Genomic DNA, 20,236 nt, shown 5'->3' with positions numbered 1-20,236 from the left:
TAAATGCATGATTTAGTTTGAGTAAATTTTTGTATAAGATGTACAGTTTAGGTCAAGATGATTATTATTTCCCTTAGGGATAACCAATTTCTTTTACACCATTTGCTGAAAAGACAATCCTGTTTTCATTGAATTTTAAAAATTACCCTAAGACAATGCTTTATCCTTTCTTCCTTCCCTCTCCCTCCCTTCCTCTTTCTCTTTTTGGCCACTGCTTTACATAATCTACACTGTCTTCGCTGTGGCTGTAAACACCTTCATGCTATGAAGTTTGATGATGAGTGTGTATGTGGAAGGCACACCTTTATATTTTCTAAATATTTATAAAACACCTAAATCAGTATTTTGCTGGTCGATTTTTTGCACTTTCATAACCCTCATTTAATTAATGAGCAAAAGAGAGATGGAGACAGGTAAGACCTTTCAGTGCTCTCTCTCTCGTACAGTGTGCTCAGTGCCAGCAGCCTCGGCTCGTCTGGGTTTATTTCTATCTGGTATACTGGGGGCACCGGGGACTTGGGAATGAGGCACAGGTGTCTCTGTAGCAAACGCGGTGATTTATGCAAACAGACCTTATACATCATTTCTTCCCTCCCTCCCTGTCTCCTTCCTTCTAAATATAATAAATAAATAGGAGTAATATGTTACACAAAGTAGACATTTTTTATTTCATAGAGATTTTATTCCGGTGAAATAGGAAGAAGATAAGCAAATAAAGTGAAAACAGAATGAACGTCATTTTACAGGGTTTCATCATTGTCATACATTGAAATACTCCAAACCTTCAGATTGTGTTGATTATAATATTGGAATTACAAAATGTGTCATTAGAGTGATATGTTTTGATTCATTGACAATGTTTTACTGATTTCCCAATATTTATGGCATATACCAGTAATGTCCTAGTTGCTGCAGTAATCTGAAAGAAAAAAAACTGTGTAAGTTTTGATTTCCAAGAATTTGTAATTTAGCTGAGGAGGTAAGAATATACATAAGCACAAATATTTTAAATTAGTGTCATATAAAGAGAATGATAAATAAATGTTAAAAAACAAACAAACACTAAAATAGTCCAGTGAAGAGGAAAAGTCTCTTCCCTTGGGAATAATCATAGAAAAGCACCACTAAGTAACATCATAAAGCTGGGCTTTGTGGCCAACAGTAACAGGCAGACTCGATGAACATGGTTTGGGTGGACTCCGGGAGTTAGTGATGGACAGGGAGGCCTGAGGTGCTGCGGTTCATGGGGTCGCATAGAGTCGGACACGACTGAACTGGACTGAACTGAACTTCATGTTGTTGCTATAATGATAAAATGAGATCATGTATATGGATTTAAAAAATGGTATATAGTGCCAATTTAGTATTATTATGTAAGAAACTTCATGATGGCTTAGACTACTCCTCATATACCTTTGCATTCTCCATGTGCCTGTACCCAGCACACAGAGCCTACTTACAATCAGCAGCATTATTAAAAGTAGCAATGATTCCACAGTACATTTATTCGCCTATACACATAATCTGTTTAATATGTCTGATAAATGCATGTTCTGTGAACTTGTTTACAAAGAATTTAGCACGTAATTATTCTGTTTAATTGCAGTGAATCCCTCAGAAAAGTCCTACTACTTGTGTCAAAAAAAAAGAACACCCAAAGAATTATTACTTGTTACACTTCTATGATGATATATCTAGTGTGAGGCTGAATAAAAGTCAAATTATATATCTTCCACTGGCTTCACTTTATGGGTAAGCAGATTTATAGTCACACTATAGCATGCAAAAAAGAAGTTTAAAAGGTTTGACCTAAATATTTAAACATAATTTTTAATAATATATGACTAGATATATACATATTAATATATGTATATATAAACACAGATATCTAGAAGTATATACCTATATATGTAAATATATAGATGTATAGCTATTATAAATATACAACCGTATGGCCTAAATTGAAATTAATATTGCTAGTGTCTCAGAATGTGCTGAGTTTCAAGTCACATTCATAGGGAAACAAAATCAGAAATTGTGTTGTTAAAATTAAAACTTTATTCTAGAACTCTTACAGCATCCTATATGGGAGAAACTGTCTGTAATAAAGATTGGTGTAGCAGAAATTGTAACATATCCACCAAAATGAAATTTTACGTTCAGGTTTGTGGGTGAAAAATTTAAGACTTGTGGTAGTAAAGTGATGAGTTTTATGTATTATCCCCTTATGAATCTTTTTGACCATTTGGAAAAGTCTTATGGGGTTAAACATCCAGGTTCAGCAAACAAACAAACACCTGGACACTGTGACGGACGAGGACAGACAGAAACTGCATCTGTGGACGGGTGCAGGGAGTCTGAGTAAGTCAGTAGTAAGGACGGGCACAGCACGGTTTCTGCCAAGTGTGCTACACACTCAGCAGAGCAGATCCTGAACACGTGCAAGGCCTCAAGGTCTGGGTCAGCAACAGTGTTTAACAGTGATGTGGAGCTCCTTCTAGGATGAGTCACGAGTGTGTAATTTACCATGGAGTGGCCTATTTATGGTACACAGGGGGATACCTCGCTGGTTGTTTTTTCACACAGTTATTAAATCTTAGTGGCAGTTAAAATCCAGGAGACTGTATGACTTTGCACAAGATGACAGGATGCTTCCTACATGCCTCTTGTCTTTGGAAAAATGATATTAAGCATAAGCTAATCAGAACTCAAGGAATGGGAAAAACGTGAGTTTTCGAGCCAGATGAACTTGCCTGGCTCTTTATTTAGCTTTTGTTGGTCCAAGTTTTATGCTTTCTTATACAACAGACAGAACAATATTCACCTTGTATGATTATTTTGAGTATTAAATGAGATCAAAGTGAGATAAAGTCGCTCAGTTGGGTCCAGGCTCTTTGCGAACCCATGGACTATAGCCCACCAAGCTCCTCTGTCCATGGGATTTTCCAGGCAAGAATACTGGAGTGGGTAGCCACTTCCTTCTACAGGAATCTTCCCAACCCAGGGATCAAACCCAGGTCTCCTGCATTGCCGGCAGATTCTTTACTCTTTTCATCCATTAAATGAAATAATGGATGCAAAAATTCAATGTAATGTCCAATATGTTTTAGATTTCACACTCCCTTGCCCTTGAACACCACCTCTCCTTTCCATTTCCATAGCCCAAGGGAAAATTAACAACAAATTTTAGAGTTCTATAAATTCTAAAAATAAAAACTGTGTTTTCCTACTGAAAACTGACGCTAATTCATATGAAAAGAATGCAATACCTTCTCAGATAGTGGTACCTATAAGAAAAGAAAGCCAGCAACTGTCCTACCTATGAACTTTACATGCGTTATTATTTTTAAAATAATTTTATTTATTTTTGGCTGTGCTGGATCTTCACTGCTGTGTGAGATTTGCCTAGTTGTGTGTGCGGGGGCTGCTCTCTAGTTGAAGTGTGAGGGAGCACGGGCACTACACATTCAGGTTTCAGTAACTGGCTCGTGGGCTCCGGGGCACAGGCTTGGTAATTGTGGCACTTGGCTTAGTTGTTTCATGGCATGTAGGTTCTTCCTGGATAGGGATAGAACCTGTCTCTCCTGCACTGGCAGGAGGACTCTTAGTCCCTGAGTCACTGGGGAAGCCTTATATACGATATTGTTTTAATCCATACGTCAATAAATACCCCATCTGGTAGGTATTATTGTAAGTATTTTGCATATGCATATCATAACAATTATGAAGAAAAAAGTACCTACTTACACTGGCCTTATTACAAGAATAAGGGCTTCCCGGGTAGCTCAGCTGGTAAAGAATCCACCTGCAATGCAGGACACCATGGTTCGATTCCTGGATCAGCAAGTTCCAGGGATAGGCTACCCACTCCAGTATTCTTGGGCTTCCCTAGTGGTTCAGATGGTAAAGAATCCACTGCAATGCAGGAGACCTGGGTTTGATCTCTGGGTTGGGAAGATACCCTGGAGGAGGACACTGCGAGCCATTCCAGAATTCTTGCCTGGAGAATTCCACGGACAGAGAAGCCTGGCGGGCTATAGTCCATGGGGTCACAAAGAGCTGGACAAGACTGAATGACTAAGTACATTACGATGCAAACTCAGCAAGAGGAAGGCAAGTTTAACTGCCTTTTGTTTTAATGTTATTCTGTTCTGCACTTAATACGTAGTCAGGAAACATTAGTTGATTTCTTTCCATTCGGAACTTTCATTGCTAAACCCAGAAAGATGACAGCATAGAGACTCTGTTTCACTGACCTAAGTACTAATCAAGAAGCTCTAGGTACCTAGGTAGTACAAGAAAAAGTATGTTGTATAATTTGTGAATAACCTTGATAAAATCCAAACCTTGTCATTTGGTCTGTTCATTTACATAAAGATAGTGTGGAGGGGTGTGGGCAGGGAAAGAGAGAGGGAGGAAAGGAGATGACACAGTCTTCTGCGTCCTCAGGTATGAGAAAGTACTAGCAAATTACTCTTCAAGTACTCAGATTGCATTTCAGGAGTTGCACTGAAAAAGGTATTTTAGCTAAAAATTTATTATAGCATTACCAGTCTGAGACCCTTACTTCTTTGGCTCTATTAACTAGCATCACAAATGAACGGATGCTGCTTACAACAGATTTAGAGTACCAAGGGAGTAGCGTCAGGTTGCTACATCTGGATAATTTTCAGGGGTGGAAAATAAAATAATGAGGATACCAACTGGGCCACCCACTGCAAAATGTGGGTGACCAAATGAGCCAATGGAACCTCTAATGAGTGTTTACTCCAAAGGACTCTGCATGTAAACGACTTCCAGACTGATGTGGTGCCAAGCTTAGAGGATTAAGTCTTTCAATGGCTTTTGTTGGTCAGCAGCCAAGGCATCTAGGAACAAAGGAGGGGGTCTCCTTGTTAAACATATCAAGAATATTACTTTCAGACAAGAAGAATGCAAAGAATGGATCAAAGAACACCATAAAATAGATGGAAGACAGTAGAAATAAGTAATAACAGCATCATTCATACTCTGAGTTTAGGGTGATTATGTTTAGTTAGGGCATTATTTTTCAGAGGACTTTAAAGCACTGCTTAGCATTTATGTGGTCTGGCCTACATTATAGGTAGTTGTGTACATGTCTTAGGTTTTGATGATCTTGAGGGCAAGAGTTTCCTCTGCTTTGTCTCATGAGTGTGTCATTAATCTTCCGTTTCTTTCTTCTTCTAGCACTAAGCAGAGTATAGATATAGGTTGTTGAAGAATTATTTTTGAAATACGTTAAAATGGATTTGCAACCACTTTTGCTTTAATAACATAACAAGTACCAGGAGGAACATATCATGGTTTTGTTTTTGCTTTTTTAAGGAGAGGTAAATCTGTAATACAGAGAAATTGCATGTCCAGAGGGAACAACTCAATATCACTTAGAAAGTTAGTCGCTGGGTTTATCCTGACTCAGGGTTCTTTTATATCTCAGACTAATCAAATCCCCCAAAGCAATGCAAATGACAGAGTACATATGGAAAATCACATTCCCTGTATGTTTACCCGGAGAAAATACAAAGCAAGAAAATGTTTGCACACTGTGACAAAAGTCAGTGCTAGAATAGATTCTAAGATGGCCACCCAAACAAATGTTTACTTCTGTAAAGCAAAGCAAAACAAAACAAAACCTAATTGAATATTTTAAAAGTTTGAAACATAGCAACAAACTTATTTGATTCATTTTTTTCTGTTTCCAAATAGTTGCGTTAACATTTTGGAACCTTTACCTTTCTGATCCTTCTCAAAGTGGTCAGTCGCATTTTACAGCAAGATTTCCTGATAGACATTGTCAAATGTAAACTTTGGCCACCAATTTCTCCTTCTTTAGGCAAAAGGTAGCCAGAGTTGGCCTGAAAGTTTGGAACAGCACTGTGTGGTTTGAAGACTTTCCCGATGGTCAGCCCTGCCAGTGTGGCCACGGTCCTAACAAAGATAGCCATTACTCTTAGATGGACAGCAGTTGCATGCCTGCAGTTACTCATGTGTTCAGAACGCTTCCAAAATGTTTGTTTATTTATATCCTTAATTTAACAGGCTCATATAGTGCCAGAAAGTGTTCTCTGTGAAGCAGATAGAAACATTATCCCTGTTTCATAAATGTGAAATTGAGGTTAAATAAATTGTTGAAAGCCATGCATCTCAAAAGTGGTAGAACTGGGATTCAAACCCAAGCCACCTGGTCCAAGCGCACTGAAGTCTGACTCAAACTCAAAAACACATGTTTTAAGGAAAACGATGACAGTGGCTGGGTTTTCATGCAGTCCTATCTAGCTTAATCTCGCTGAAACTGTGTGGTGTACATCTTCCTCCTCTAGTCCACATCCAGTTCCTCAGTAGAAACAGGAAGTTCTCCAGGTCTTATCCCCCTGGAGGGAGGGGGGTCTTACATAGTGGATTTGAGAGGAAGCTTAGACTCAGGAGAGTGAAGGAGGTGACTGACTAGACATCTGGGGATATGTCTGTGCTCATGAGGACTCCTTGTGTCCCTTTTGTGACAGCTCCTTTCCTTTGCTGCTGCTGCTGCTAAGTCACTTCAGTCGTGTCCGACTCTGTGCGACCCCATAGACGGCAACCCACCAGGCTCCTCTGTCCCTGGGATTCTCTAGGCAAGAATACTGGAGTGGGTTGCCATTTCCTTCTCCAATGCATGAAAGTGAAAAGTGAAAATGAAGTCCTTTGCTGCTACCAGTAAATTCCAAGCTGCTCTATTTCCCATTAGTTCAGAAAGTGGTAGAGTATTTCTCACGCCTAAAGCAAGTGCTACAGTATATAAAAAACACTTAAGGTTTCTGTTGCTGGGGGGTGGTGCAGGCAGAAATAAACAGGTTGACAGTACATCAGGAACAAAAACATATTCCTCCTTTTTTTTTTAAACTATCTTTTTCCCCTCCCCACCCCGTCCTCTGTCCCCCATTTAAACACTTACCGTTGGTCCAAGTTACGTAATTGATTTTCAGAATAAAGCTTTTTTGGTGTGTGGTTATGGTGTCAGCTTGGCGCTGGATTTCTGACGGGAGGAGGGCTGGGACATGTGGAAACAGAAAGATAAGGGAAGAAGGGGCCTTAGTGCTACTGAGAGAGTAGGTCCCAGGAGTGCTGGTCCCCAGGGAAATAGTCCTGGAGAAGGTGAAGGGGCAGCACCTGGGATGGCTCCAGGCTATGTGGGACAGGAGGGAAGAGGGGTCTCAAACTGGAGCTTAAAGTCTGAGCAAAGGCAGAGTAAGGGAAGCCAGGTTTGAGTTCTCAACAAAGATCATCAAACTGCCTCTTTGCAGCGCTTAACTCTTAAATTAAAAAAAAAAAAAAAGAAGAAAGGAAAAAATAGCGTAAACCAGCCTTATCCTCTAGGAACCTAGCACTCCACTTAATTCCGGAAAAGAACTGGGATTTGTTTTAGGTCAAATGCTAAAATTTCTTCTTGAGTACTTTTGTTTTGCTCTGGGAGTGTCTCTAAGTTGACCAGTCATGCTTCTGTGAAATCCAAATTGGCAACGTGGGAAAGGGAGAAAGAATATGACCGCATATCTTGAGGGAGTGTCTTTTTATCGTCTCTTCAGTGGGGGAGTCAATAATATTTTTAACTCCTTTTCTCTTAACCTGAAGAACTACAACCAGAGCCAGCTCTTCCAATTTTCTGTAAATCCCATGTGTGACAAGGGTTCAGGAATCTTGCCAACACATTTAAAGCCAAACTGCCCAGAAAGCCATATGGAGAAGGGAGACTCGATGACTCATATGCAGACCATTTTATGCATTCTGTGTTTCTGCTATCTGTTGGGCACACTGTGTTTTGCAACAACTTTAATTAAATGTAGTATTTGCAAGAATTTGAAGAATATGAAGCATGGCCCCATTATGTAGACTCTCTAAATCTTAATAACTATCAAGACCCCCTCAGTGGAGAGAGGAAAAAAAAAAAAGATTTATGTGTGTGTGTGTATCGACACACTCACACTAACATGCTAGAGAGAGGGCTGGTATGGCTGAATCACTTTAAGCAAGCTGCTGAGCTATTCTGGCTTTATTATCCCATCTATATAAAAATGACAATAACAACCAAAATGAGATAAACTCCGTCAAAAGTTGAGGAGCCCCATAGTGGATGGGGGCTCTATTTGACTTGTGTGTGTGTTACTCACTCAATTGTGTCCGACTCTTTGTAATCCCATAGACTGTAGCCCACCATGCTCCTCTGTCTATAGAATTCCAGGCAAGAATACTGGAGAGAGTAGCTATTTCCTTCTCCAGGGATCTTCCCTACCCAGGGATCATTGCAGGCAGATTCTTTACCTTCTGAGCCACCAGGGAAGCCCTCTATTCGACTTAGATATCTCCAGATCTTGCAACTCTACTGTTTCACTCTCTGAGGTTTCCTTTCTTCCTTTTTTCCTCCATCCATCCCTTTCTTCCTCCTTTCTTTTTACATGTATTTGATGGCTGGATGGCATCACTGACTCGATGGATGTGAGTCTCAGTGAACTCCGGGAGTTGGTGATGGACAGGGAGGCCTGGCGTGCTGCGATTCATGGGATCGCAGAGTTGGACACGACTGAGCGACTGAACTGATCTGATCAACTCTATTATGTGCTAAGCACTGTGTTTAATGTAATTAACAAAACCCCCAGCAGAGAAGAAAGATCTGCATCATAAGGTCAATGCATCCTTCTCCTTACATTCCTTATGTGACTTCTTATTTCTTTTACAATAAAGACCAATATCTGGGTCATGGCTGAGCAAGCCTCATCTCTCTTCACTGTTACCTTGTTCTCATACCTCTGGACACTTCCACCTTCTTTTTAACCACACAGCCTCCTGCCACAGGGATTTTTCACAAACCATTTCCATTTTCTGGAACTTTTCCTCAGCATGGCTCTCCCTTCAATTAGTTAACTCCTAGGTTCCCTTCAACTCTCAGCTCAAATATTACCTCCTCAGAAAAACTTTCTCTGACCTTTCATCTGGATGAGGTTCTTTGGCTGTGTGCTTCTACGTGCTGTGTCTCATTTACCTATCTGAGCTTACATTTATTTATTACTCTCTACTCCACCAAGCAGCAAGCTCCGTAAGACCACACTCTGTATTTGTTTACTTCCTCCATTGAGAAGCCAGGGCGTCCCACAGCCCTGATCAGTGATAAGTGCTCAGTAATTATTATTTGAATGAATCGATGAGTGAGTAAGTGAATCCACCAGGAAAAGTCACTGTCCTCAGTTCCTGTCCTATAAGTTGCTGTGTAGCTTTATATAAAGCAGTTCCTCCTTTTAAAAAACAAAAAAAAAGCACTGCTTTATTATACAAATGGACTATAATCATGAAGATAATTTTTTGAAGACAGTGCCTTATTGTGACCTTTCTTCTACTCGTAATCTATCAATATTATTAACCCGATTCCTGCAGCTGAAGAGCTTGGTAGTTCTGAGATAGCCTCCAGAGAATTAAGACTTGCAGGCTCTTCATTAAGATGCATATGGTTTAAAGAAAGAATGAACCCAGGGGCTTACAGCATGCTCTTTCAATCATGACTATTTGAGAACAATGATCAAGACATTTAGTTTACTTCCTAACAGATGAGGTTTAAATTAAAAAAAAAAAAAAAAAAAAGTACTTTCTTGGGAAAATTAAAATGGCTGAAAATTTAGGAGAGATGGAGAGTTGGCTACTAAGGAGAAAAACCCCAGGAAATTGATTAGTTGGTATTCAATTGCAGTTTTTCTGACTGTAGTTGACAGTAATGCTACATACATTTTGTCCTGTAATGTATATGAGTGAAGTCGTTCGGTTGTGTCCGACTCTTTGCGACCCTGTGGACTGTAGCCTACCAGGCTTCTCCATCCATGGGATTCTCCAGGCAAGAGTACTGGAGTGGGTTGCCATTTCCTGCTCCAGGGGTTCTTCCCGACCCAGGGATCGAACCCGGGTCTCCCACATTGGTTAAGGCAGAGGTTAAGGCAGACGCTCTAACCTCTGAGCCACCAGGGAAGCCCTGTAATACATTCCACAGTATAAAAGGCATATGAAAAAAAAAAGTGAATGAATTTCATGAATCTGATATTACATCACTAAAGCCAGTTTTTACTAGAGACAGCATATTAGCTACTGTTTTTTCATGAATTATTGTTTAAATTACTTGGTCATTATATCATAATTTCAATCATCTTAGAATATAAATTAATTATCCATGGCTTACTACAAACATCTGAACCAAGTTCATTTGAAATTAAGTACGTAAAAGCCTTTATATTTTTCTAAATTATTTTTATATCTTAAATTACTATATGTATCCCTGGATTTTTCACTAGACTTCAAATATAACCAAGAACTTCTCAGTGGTATTAAGATATTTTGGAAGAATACTGAAATAATTACATAAACAATTAAAAACAAGTCAGTGGGTTATATATATTAAATCTTGTAAACTGTTTGGAGCATTCCACCAAAAATAATCATTCCTTCTTTTAGTTTCTCACCCCTTAGTCATTTTGCTGAATATTGGTATAGTCATCTGAGAATCAGAGTAAATAAAGCTCCCTCTATCCATCCATGTACTTTAATCAGTAGGTCAAGTACACAAGTCCCCTTTGGCAGTCTGGTGAAACCTAGGGACCTTCTCAGAATAACATTGAAATAAAATAATAAAACTAAAAGGAATGTCGTTTATATTTAAATATGATTAACCAAGTTTGTAATATGACAATATATGTATTTATATTAAATAATAAGATATAGCTATAGACTAGAGATCTCTTCAAGAAAATTAGAGATACCAAGGGAACATTTCATGCAAAGATGGGCTCAATAAAGGACAGAAATGATATGGACCTAACAGAAGCAGTAGATATTAAGAAGAGGTGGCAAGAATACACAGAAGAACTGTACAAAAAAGAGCATCATGACCCAGATAATCACGATGGTGTGATCAGTCACCTAGAGCCAGACATCCTGGAATGTGAATTCAAGTGGGCCATAGAAAGCATCACTATGAACAAAGCTAGTGGAGGTGATGGAACTCCAGCTCAGCTATTTCAAATCCTGAAAGATGATGCTGTGAAAGTGCTGCACTCAATAGGCCAGCAAATTTGGAAAACTCAGCAGTGGCCACAGGACTGGAAAAGGTCAGTTTTCATTCCAATCCCAAAGAAAGGCAATGCCAAAGAATGCTCAAACTACTGCACAATTGCACTCATCTCACACACTAGTAAAGTAATGCTCAAAATTCTCTAAGCCAGGCTTCAGCAATATGTGAACCATGAACATCCAGATGTTCAGGCTGGTTTTAGAAAAGGCAGAGGAGCCAGAGATCAAATTGCCAACATCCACTGGATCATGGAAAAAGCAAGAGAGTTCCAGAAAAACATCTATTTCTGCTTTATTGACTATGCCAAAGCCTTTGACTGTGTGGATCACAATAAACTGTGGAAAATTCTGAAAGTGATGGGATTACCAGACCACCTGACCTGCCTCTTTAGAAACCTGTATGCAGGTCAGGAAGCAACAGTTAGAACTGGACATGGAACAACAGACTGGTTCCAAATAGGAAAAGGAGTACGTCAAGGCTGTATATTGTCACCCTGCTTATTTAACTTATATGCAGAGTACATCATGAGAAATGCTGGGCTGGAAGAAACACAAGCTGGAATCAAGATTGCTGAGAGAAATATCAATAACCTCAGATATGCAGATGACACCACCCTTATGGCAGAAAGTGAAGAGGAACTAAAAAGCCTCTTGATAAAAGTGAAAGTGGAGAGTGAAAAAGTTGGCTTAAAGCTCAACATTCAGAAAACTAAGATCATGGCATCTGGTCCCCTCACTTCATGGCAGATAGATGGGGAAAACATGGAAACAGTGTCAGACTTTATTTTTCTGGGCTCCAAAATCACTGCAGATGGTGATTGCAGCCATGAAATTAAAAAATGCTTACTCCTTGGAAGGAAAGTTATGACCAACCTAGATAGCATATTGAAAAACAGAGACATTACTTTGCCAACAAAGGTCCGTCTAGTCAAGGCTATGGTTTTTCCAGTGGTCATGTATGGATATGAGAGTTGAACTGTGAAGAAAGCTGAGTGCCGAAGAATTTTGATGCTTTTGAACTGTGGTGTTGGAGAAGACTCTTGAGAGTCCCTTGGACTGCAAGGAGATCCAACCAGTCTATCCTAAAGGAGATCAGTCCTGGGTGTTCATTGGATGGACTGATGTTGAAGCTGAAACGCCAATATTTTGGCCACCTCATGCGAAGAGTTGCCTCATTGGAAAAGACTCTGATGCTGGGAGGGATTGGGGGCAGGAGGAGAAGGGGACGACAGGATGAGATGGCTAGATGACATCACCGACTCAATGGACATGAGTTTGAGTGAACTCTGGGAGTTGGTGATGGACAGGGAGGCCTGGTGTGCTGCGATTCATGGGTCACACGAAAGGGTCGGACACGACTGAGCAACTGAACTGAACTGATCTGATAGATTTAATAAATACTGTGATTTAAAAATAATGATGGATAGGAACAGTATTTTGAATTCCAGAAATGACTGTAATGTGATATGAAGCTATCTGTGATTTCTGTTGTTGACAAAGTCACAGATACTGCTCATACCACTGTGATCCATTGTGTGTATTTACAATTGAAAGACATGGAGCTGGAGGTTAGTGACAATACAGATGTCGTGCCCTCCCAACCAAGTTCAGAGACCTCTGGTTAAGAATCAGCCCACTGTTTGGTAAGGAAAAAAAAGATGGTTTAATCAACTGAGACTTGGATGTTATCCATGGATTTAATTTCTCACGTTTGTACTGATGACAAGAACAGTAATAGCGGTAGCTAAAAACACTTAAAACAACTATTAATTGCCAGATATTGTTTTAAGTGTTTTAAATATGTCACATCACGTCATTCTTGGAAAAACTCTATGAGGTAAGATTTTACAGGTATACAGAGAGGCGAAGTAACTTGTCTAAAGCAAACAGTTTTGTAATGATAGAGCCAGGTCCTTCATGGTCTTTTAACTGTTGTGCTATATAACTGGTTTCTTTGTATTTGCTTGAGTTTTGCGGTAAATGATGGAAGGCCAGAAATATATGAGACATTTTTTCCAGTAGAAAAAGTTATGAAGCATATTTTAAATATCTGTAAATTTGCATAAAGGGTTTACTATTGTCTATCTAATTTATATAGTGTTCAAATTAAATGTCAGAAGCACAAGAAAGGGAAAATTCACACAAATAAAGTCTGTGATTGTTAGCCATTACCAGATTTTCTTATTTTTCTTCTTTTTTTTTTTTTAGTTATTGATGGTTAAAACACTGAGTTTGAAATTTCTTTATAAAGTTAAAACATTCTAAAATTTATTGTTGTATTTTTTTTTGACTCTGTTGAAATTCTAGAACCACTTTGTTGTGAAAATGTCAAGATCTCAGAAGTTTTAATAAGATTAAAATGTATATTTTTCAACTCTAAATTTTGCAAAAGAGAAAACTCACAATATGTACCAACTTTTCAACAGGGTGAAAACACTTTTTTTTTTCCTGGAAGATTTAATGAATTTAGGGTTTCTATTTTAGAACACACAAAAATTGAGCCAAGTCTTAACTTTCCAGAGAAAGGGGAGATGAGATGGCATGAGAATTCATATTTAGTGTCAAGCCAAACATAGTGTTTAATGTAAAACTTCTATTTCATCAAAATATTAGTTAAGATTCTAACAAATAGATGAATTAAGTGGAAAACCTCTTTATATATAAAGTTGTCAAAAGAAAAACAAAACTTTGGGTAAAAAGAGAAAAAAATCACACGCTTGGATCACCCAAATATGCATAATTATACTGAATAATACACATCAGTGACTATATTATTAAGGGCTTCCGAGGTGGCACTAGTCATAAAGAACCCACCTGCCAATGCAAGAGATGTAAGAGATGCGGTTTTGATCCCTGGGACAGGAAGATCCCCTGGAGGAGGGCATGGCAAACCATTCCAGTGTTGCTGTCTAGGTTGGTCATATCTTTCCTTCCAAGGAGAAAGCATCTTTTAATTTCATGGCTGCAATAGCCATCTGCAGTGATTTTGGAGCCCAGAAAATAAAATGAGCCACTGGTTCCACTGTTTCCCCATCTATCTGCCATGAAGTGAGGGGACCGGTTGCCATGATCTTAGTTTTCTGAATGTTGAGCTTTAAGCCAACTTTTTCACTCCTCTTTCACTTTCATCAAGAGGCTCTTTAGTTCTTCTTCACTTTCTGCCATAAGGGTGGTATCATCTCATATCTGAGGTTATTGCTGTTTCTCCCGGCAATCTTGATTCAGTCTGTGCTTCCTCCAGCCCAGCGTTTCTCATGATGTAGTCTGCATATGGATCATCGAAAAAGCAAGAGAGTTTCAGAAAACATCTATTTCTGCTTTGTTGACTATGCTAAAGCCTTTGACTGTGTGGATCACAATAAACTGGAAAATTCTGAAAGAGATGGACATACCAGACCACTTGACCTGCCTCTTGGGAAACCTGTATGCAGGTCAGGAAGCAACAGTTAGAACTGGACATGGCACAACAGACTTGTTCCAAATAGGAAAAGGAGTACATCAAGGCTATATATTGTCACCCTGCTTATTTAAAAAAACTTAATGTAATGAATTTTTGTGATGTGGATACTTGCAATATTTAATTTTTATCCACTAGGAAAATCCTTATATGTTTGGAGTATGTTTCCCACACAGACAAAATCTTTTTTTTAGACATCTTGTGAAAGTCAAGTACAATAATTAGACACATTTTTTTGGTATTCCAAAATGTGTGCTTGACATGATCACCTGTAAAGAAAACAAATGTAAACGTGTGTCTTTATTTAAAGTCATTTTTCATCTCTTAGCTTTTTAATGATAATTTGCTGACTCCTTTCATTATATTTGCGGAATTGGGAGAACATAAAGAAAACTGAATCTATTAGGCAGGAGAGCAACTGTTTGAACTAGACACCAAAAATTAGAAACAGGATTGCTCAAGTACATAATTTTTGTACTCCTTACTTAATTAAAATTTTACCAAACTATATCCTTTAAAAATTCTAGCCATGTGACCATGAATTTAGATCTCCTTCACAGGGCCTCCCATATATTCAGTACAGTAGGACTTTTTTTTTTTTTTTAATATGTATGGTATAAATGAGAGATTAAGAGTGACAGTATCGCCTTATTTCTTGACTAACAGTACAGATTTTGTAAAGTTAAATAATGTGTAATCCAAGCATATTTTGACAGATCTCAGGTTTGCATCTATTTTTGATTGATTCTTTTAAAAGGACTGAGATTAGTATTGACACTTGAGCTTCAGATAATTAAAATTTTGTTAATAAAACTCTCAACAAAGATAAAAGTACCAACAGTCCATTCCAAGGATCCTATAATATAATCTATATATAATTTATATGATTCCCTGGAGAAGGCAATGACAACTCACTCCAGTATTCTTGTTTGGAGAATCCCACAGACAGAGGAGCCTGGTGGGCTGCAATCCGTCCATAGGGTCACAAGGAGTCAGACATGACTGAGTGACTTAGCATGCAGGCCAGTGAAGGAGACGTAAGTGATTCAGGTGCTGTCCCTGGCTCAGGGAGCCCTCCTGGAGGAGGGCATGGCAACCCACTCCAGTATTCTTGCCTGGAGAATCCCCATAGACAGAGGAGCCTGGCAGGCTACAGTCCATGGGGTCACAAAGAGTTGGACACGCATCACACATCATATTATTGGCCATTTCTATTCTAGGTCAGAGAAATTGCAAAAATACAGTTTTGCAATGCAGACAATTCTTAATCAATTCTCAGTTCTTTTACTTCAGTAGAAGTGGTCAGCTAAATTTTTTGAAGAGTTCTTGTTCTTTTGTTAAATGCTAGTATATTACCATCTAAATATGGAGTGCAGTCTACAGTTTAGATGAAATTATCTCTGGAGTTCAGAATTTCTGTTTTCAATAATTATTCACTGACCCTTCTCTATATATCAGAAACTACTATGAACATGAATATAGAAATGAGTCTAACACCTTACCTGCACTAAGGAAATGTCTAAACAACTATAGTAGTTTGTGATAATTGCTGTAATAAAGGGAAATGAGTTCTACTGGGAGAAAAAGTGGGACTTCTGTTTCTAGGGTTGGGGTGCAGATGGAGGGAATGAAGGAAAGGGCTCCATCAGAGGGGTAACATTCACTTAACTCTTTACTGGGCCATGTCATAGATTAAACCTAGGATTTCTCTTTTAATCAGTATTATGTAGTTGATACTGATGGCTTACTACCAGGTAATGTTTTCATTTGCTCCCTCTGTATTTCTGACTGTGGCAAAACCATTTAGCATATCTAGGGTTGACTGCAATTCACCAAAGTTTCTGTGGTACATCAGAAATTTGTTAACCTTTTTGGAAAAAATTAATAATTTGCTTTTCCTTTGTATTTTTAGGAGTGAAAAGATGTGTGATAGTGAGTTCATGGTGGTGTATTGAAACCTACTGGGTGTGACTGCATAGGTGAGAAAGCAGCTATTCCACAGACACACTCTGGGGTGGTGGCGCCCTTGCCAACCCTCTGAAACCTTCCCTGGTGACGAAAAGAAAGAGTGGGAGTTCTGTTTCTGGGGTTGGGGTGCAGATGGAGGGAATTGAGGAAAGGGCTCCACCAGAGGGGTCACGTTCACTTCTCTTTACTGGGCCGTGTCGTAGCTTAAACCTAGGATTTCTCTTTTAATCAGTATGCTCAAGCCTAGTGAGTGGAGTCAACAAGGAGCCTGTTTTAAAAATGTATTCACCTTACACTTGCTTTCAAAGAGTTTCAGCTGTACAGAAAGTATACCTTTCTGACTTTAGAAGGATGGGTTGGAAACATGGGTAAAAAAGAGAAGCATACAAACCTGCTTGGCCTTCAGTTTGGAGAAGGGCATGAGTATATCATTAAAAGAGAAAATAAAACCTACTACATTTCCAGTAAGTTGTTATTTTAAGAGATAATTAACAGTACAATCTAGCACATTGTCTTGTTCATTATTACTTGATTTGTGGATTAAAAAAAAAATCCATTGAGAAATTCCATGGAGAAGCAAAGTTGCCTCACAATGCAGTTTCCCAAGGCTCTCCAATTGAGACAAAGCAGTGCTATTAATTATGAACTTGTGGGATCATATTCCACAATGGTGAGATCTCTCCACACTGTCAGGAAGTGTTTCCATTCCAGTCTTACACACACCCCCATCTAACACTGATGGTGGTTTCTGTACATACGAACTTTCAGATACCTGCTCTTCTCTGTCTCATAAAAATGAGACAGAGAAATTTCTCAACTCTGATTTAGGCTATCATTTGAAGTAATGGAGTGGTTTATTAAGGAATGTATTGTGCCTTAATTAAGATGTAATTACAGAAGTCATACCTCTTTCCTCTCTAATTTTGCTATGATAAAAATATAAAAAATTAGGTAGTCCAAATAGAAAATAAAAAGCAGTGATGATAACATTAGGCAAAACAAATCAACAAACAAAACAACTCAAAGCTTCAAAATTCATATGCACATCCTAGGACTTTTAGATCATCACTAATCATCTAAACCTTGTGTCTGAGATTTTAGCTGGTTCAGTGGTGACCCTGGCTATATATGGAAGAGCAGACAGATTTTCGTCATGCAGCTTATCATCTATTTGGGGAATTTTATGTAAATTAATGAGAATAATAACACTTTTACAACATTTATAATGTACTTTAAGTAACAGGTTATCTCATTTGACCACTCAACAGTCTAGTAAATAGTGATTATTATACTCATTGTGTATTTGTGGAAACTGAGACATTACTTTGCCAACAAAGGTCTGTCTAGTCAAAGCTATTGTTTTCCAGTAGTCATGTATGGATGTGAGAGTTGAGCCATAAAGAAAGGTGAGCGCTGAAGAATTGATGCTTTTGAACTGTGGTGTTGGAGAAGACTCTTGAGAGTCCCTTGGACTTCAAGGAGATCCAACCAGTCCATCCTAAAGGAGATCAATCCTAAATATTCATTGGAAGGACTGATGCTGAAGCTGAACCTCCAATACTTTGGCCACCTGATGCGAAGCAGTGACTCACTGGAAAAGACCCTTATGCTGGGAAAGATTGCAGGCGGGAGGAGAAGGGGATGACAGAGGATGAGATGGTTGGATGGCATCACTGACTCGATGGACAGGAGTTTGAGTAAACTCTGGGATGCCTGGAGTGCTGTAGTTCATGGGGTCGCAGAGTCAAACACGACTGAGTGACTGAACTAAATTGAGGCTTGGCTGATAATTTGCAAAAGATGGTGCTCAAACTCCATCCATAACTTGTATTTTCCTCACCATAATGCACAGTAGGACTTTCACACTGTATGAAAACTAGATGTCTAGAGCCTTATGATAAATTAACTGGAATTATAAAGTGAGTATATTTTTGAAGTCTAAAATATTTGATTTTATTACTTGAAAGTGATAGAATTTATGATAGTGTAGTGCAACCCTATGTACCATTATTCTGTGATTCTCGAATGTGAGGAGGAGGATGAAATAGTCTCCTTTCTGCGGGGAATATTCTCAATCCCTTGCTGCTCCACTCTTCACTGGGCTATGTAGTGACTCAAATGTAGGATTGCTGTTTTTATGTGAGGGACTACCTCACATGAACCCAGTGGGGAAAAAGTCTCAGTAACCTCTGAGCTTCTAAGGAAAGGGAAGGAAAGATGAGAAGTCTCAGCTTTCCCTTTTATCTACTGAATGAGGCAAATTATCTATAGCCTTCAAAATCATTAAAATGTAATTGATCTTCCAAGTGGTAATGGTTAAAGCCTTCATCTCATATTTTTCTGTATTAAACATTTGTTACTTTGTTCTCCTTCTATAGAACAAAACCGGTGGGAAGGTATGAACAAAATTTATACCAGAAGGGTGTTCTAGCCACCTCTTTAGATTTGTGTTACAAATGTGTTTTTGTCTGTTTTATTTCCATAGAGGAAGGTGAAGTGCAATCCCTGCTTTGGAGCATGAACACAGTGATGGGATGGCCGGCACGCAGTGCTGGTTGTCCTGGTAACAGCATCTCAAATCTTACACTAACATCTGGTGTTCTTAAGCTTAACAGCTGGTTGTCTACAGAAAAAATTGAACAAGGAGTTGAAACACAAATGGGAATACCATAAAATAAAAGGAGTTACCTAGGAGGAATACCAAGAAATAACTAAGCTAAAGCAGGAAATGAGATGCAACTTGCAAAATGCAGAGAGAAATATATCAGGGATTAAAAAATGGATAAAAGATAATGTCACTTGGAAAATAATGAATATTCTGAGTTAAAAGTTTTGCATTATTTTTATAAGCAAATTGACCAACATGTTGGAAAGATGAAAGATCAAAATTAAATTTTGGAGAATATGAACCAACAGACTATATTTTGTATTCCTTAAGTCCCAACACAAGTGGAAATCATGATTGCAAGTGTACTCAAACCTTTTGAATATTCTTGGTAAAGTGTTTGAAGATGAGAAAATACTCAGGATTTCTTGATCAGAGCTTTTAACTATTGATTTCTACTCATAGAATTATATGTCATTATAGTTGAAGGATTTGAGGTTATTTTTATTTTGAGGAGGTGTTTTTTTTATGGACTCACTGAATACATACTGAAGTAGTACTCATTTTAAATCACAATGTTAATACAAATAAATAATGTTGGCACCAATATTACTCATTTTGAAGGGCACAGGATGTTATTTACAAAAAGTTGTTAACAGAGATTCATAGTGATAATTCTCCACCTTCACCTTTAAAGTTGGAAAGTTCATTAAATTTCCAATTACAATAGTATAAAAAAATTCCTGCTATATCTACTCTCATAAATAAAATATATGATATAGAAATAGGTTCTTTCCTACAAGGGAAGTGACTGAAAATAAGCAGAGGCTTTCTTGTGGTTTAAGATATAATCACAGAAAGCTAAATAAAGCCACTGGACTCATAACAGTGTAAGACTTATTCTGAGTAGATTTAATAGGCAGAACCAGAAAATCTAGATAGGAATAGAAAGGGAATCAGACTTTTACTTGTCACAGAGAAGAATAGTTTAGGAATTTGTTTCCAAAAGGGAATAGACAGCCCCTTGAGGTCATCATGTCCAGAGTTTCAGGGGACAAGTTTTAGTCATTACTGTTGAGAATGCTGTATATAGAAGGCAGTCAAGG

At 38.4% G+C, this 20,236-nt stretch overlaps 1 protein-coding gene and 1 long non-coding RNA gene across 8 annotated transcripts in view; one reads left to right on the top strand and one right to left on the bottom strand.

Annotated features, from left to right (window-relative positions):
- The window catches only part of DKK2 (dickkopf Wnt signaling pathway inhibitor 2), a 605,998-nt gene that overhangs the window by 549,724 nt on the left and 36,038 nt on the right, over nt 1–20,236 (top strand). The gene's annotated exons all lie outside the window — the stretch shown is intronic.
- The window catches only part of LOC147371092 (uncharacterized), a 385,877-nt gene continuing 377,932 nt past the window's right edge, over nt 12,292–20,236 (bottom strand). For both annotated transcript variants that reach the window (XR_015165810.1, XR_015165809.1), the window contains exon 7: nt 12,292–14,364. This is a non-coding gene — a long non-coding RNA (uncharacterized LOC147371092). The remainder of the gene's footprint in view (nt 14,365–20,236) is intronic.

This window comes from Bos grunniens, chromosome 6 (genome assembly GCF_055505025.1).
Source record: "Bos grunniens cultivar Pamir isolate PY7600 chromosome 6, Bosgru_T2T1.0, whole genome shotgun sequence".
Taxonomy (NCBI): domain Eukaryota; kingdom Metazoa; phylum Chordata; class Mammalia; order Artiodactyla; family Bovidae; genus Bos; species Bos grunniens.
The sequence above is the reverse complement of the archived record's forward strand: the minus strand, read 5'-3'. Positions and strand labels throughout refer to the sequence as shown.